Source organism: Limulus polyphemus, unplaced genomic scaffold (assembly GCF_000517525.1).
Source record: "Limulus polyphemus unplaced genomic scaffold, Limulus_polyphemus-2.1.2 Scaffold8518, whole genome shotgun sequence".
NCBI lineage: Eukaryota > Metazoa > Arthropoda > Merostomata > Xiphosura > Limulidae > Limulus > Limulus polyphemus.
The window spans coordinates 8,724-11,281 of record NW_013674128.1 but is presented as its reverse complement, the minus strand read 5'-3'; the positions used below and the strand labels follow the sequence as shown (position 1 = coordinate 11,281).

Genomic DNA, 2,558 nt, shown 5'->3' with positions numbered 1-2,558 from the left:
CAACATATCAGTCTTCACGTTTTATTTGGTACACTGATATCTTGACAGAAGCAGGCCTAATTTTTTCGTTGGTAGGAAAGAAAATTTTACATTGAAATACATAACATATTCTAACAGTTTTTGACCACATTTTTCTGTATATAATGTAAAAAGTTAGGGATGTATGGCAAAATACCATAAATGGACAGGTTTTCTAAATTATTATTGTTTTTCTCGTTGACCTGTAATTCAGTTTCTACAGGCGGCGATGAAGTTTTAGTTACCAAATGTTATTAAATTATGGTTTCAAAATTTTTGTAGAAAACTGAGATATAGACTTGTATCTTCTTAAGTTTTCTGAAAGCATTCTTGATCCACAGATTATACGTTATAATAAAACATTTATAGAAGAATATCGTAACGCAAATGGAAAACCACAGTTGGGCTCATCGGTGAGTAAACAGGTAAGTTAAATGGGGTTCAATTAATGGAGGTGGACAGGGTACAGATAGCCCATCGTTTTAGCTTTGGGCTAAAGAAAATACAAAAACAAATTGTAATAACTTCTTAACACACTGAGAATAAAAACTTGAATAATTTAGAGGAATAACTTGTGAAAACATATTATTATAATTATTTACGGGTAAACAAGTAAATATGTTTTTAAAAAACTGAAAACAACAAATAAACTACCTTTCAAAAAGTTTGCTTAGCATCATTAGATGGCGAGCTTTGGTTTGTTTGTTTGCCATTAAGCACAAAGCTACACTATAACCACCACGACCATCGAAACCCGAATTTTAGCATTATAAAACATTAGACTTTCCGCTGAGTAATCTGGTTACGGCAGACTATGAATGAAAAATAATCGATGTTAATTGCCAGACCTGAAAAATGCAAAGGGAATGTTGTACAGGAACCTCAAAATTATAGTATTCAACGAAAAATTATCGCACATCGCAAAAAAAAACAACAACAGATATTTTAAATTAAGCACAAAATAGGCTCATTTAAAAGCACGTTTAATTTACAGCATCCATCGCATGAAATCGGCCTATTTCAATTGTCATACGTCAAAAGGCTTAGCAATGTGCTTAATTTGTATTGGCTTACGTTTTTTATTCGATGTTTAGTTTTATTGGCTATGATCTCAATTCTTTAGGAATTTTAATTCAGTGTTAAATATTGCGAAACTGGCAGCAATTCAATATTAAATATTTAGTTTCTTTCTTGACCAGCAGAAATTTTTTGAAAAACAGGAAATACGGGATTCGTGAAACAACTGGACAGTACTCGGTTGTACTAGAACTTAATAGAAGTTGTTTAGATGTAAGTTTGTTGTTTTTTTATTCGTATTAACATTTGAAGTAATTTAAGCCTGACGAAAGGAAATTGCTCTAGACGTTGCCACATAAAATAAATTAATTTCTTTATGAACATTGTATTTTTATAATAATTTTATTACATTGTATTAATAGGTCTACCAAAGACGTCCCAGTTTTTCTCTTTATCACAAACACTTGATCAAGTTGATGTTGAACTTGAAGCAGTAAAATTATTAAATTGTCCCAGTTTCACTGTGCCATACCTCAATGTGAATTTAATATGTATAGTTTGTCGTTATACATAACTCGTTTAAATTTTATTTGGAGAATTATCTTATGCATGTAAGCTAATTCAAAATCATATAATACACTTTCCTTCCATCTCTGCAATCTCAGACCTGTCACTAGAGCTAGTAGTAGGAGGCATCAGGAATTGAAATTTGAAGACCTGCCCAGTGGCAAAAAAAAAAACTAAGATTAAGAACATTTTTTGTTTGATTAGGTTTAGGTACCACAAGTTAGATGTGTTATTTATTTTACTGGATAAGTGTTTAAAAAACTTTGTCAATGGTTTCAAAATGTAATGCAATAAATTATTTATATAATATATATATATAAAATTCCTTAATTACTCAGTGATTCTTTCAAATTGTTACATAAGTAGCATATGGAACCTACTAAGAAAAATGGGAAAGTTAACCTTGGATACTAATTTTTCCTTTTGTCACTGAAGGTTACACCTTTAGTAGTTAAATCTGTGTAACTAACTAGTACACAAGAAAGGCAATTAGTAATAAAAAATTAAAAATTTCTTTCAGTTTATGTTCAAATTCATAAGTTAATACCCTTTCCACTACTCGGATGGAGTTTACTGATCCTTAACAATTCTGAACACCCAAATCAAGTCCTCTGTAAGCCCTTTGTGTTCTAGGAAAAAGTCCAAAACTCTTTTTTAAGTCGTTCTTACATCACTCTATAGACAAATCGTGCACTCTTCTTAACCATGATATCCTTCCTATATTAATCTTCAAAACTGCAGCCTCTGCTCCAAATGAGACCTTACCACAGTTTTATACAAAGCTACTGTTACTTTCTTGTTCATAAATCCAAAACAATTATAAACTGCACAAAAAGTTACATTTTCTCTTTAAATACAGCTGCATGCTGAGCAGAGAGTTTAATAACATTAATCACCCAAGCAATAAGTACTTTCAAAAAAATTCTTTTCCATTAATTGTTAAAAATGTTTTAATT

General features: G+C 30.6%; 1 protein-coding gene across 1 annotated transcript in view; it reads left to right on the top strand.

Moving 5' to 3' along the window:
- Positions 1-750: 750 nt before the first annotated feature.
- The window catches only part of LOC106475400 (anaphase-promoting complex subunit 15-like), a 6,147-nt gene continuing 4,339 nt past the window's right edge, over positions 751-2,558 (top strand). Inside the window, exon 1 of the mRNA XM_022379513.1 lies at positions 751-1,308. The gene's annotated coding sequence lies outside the window, so the exon portion shown is untranslated. The remainder of the gene's footprint in view (positions 1,309-2,558) is intronic.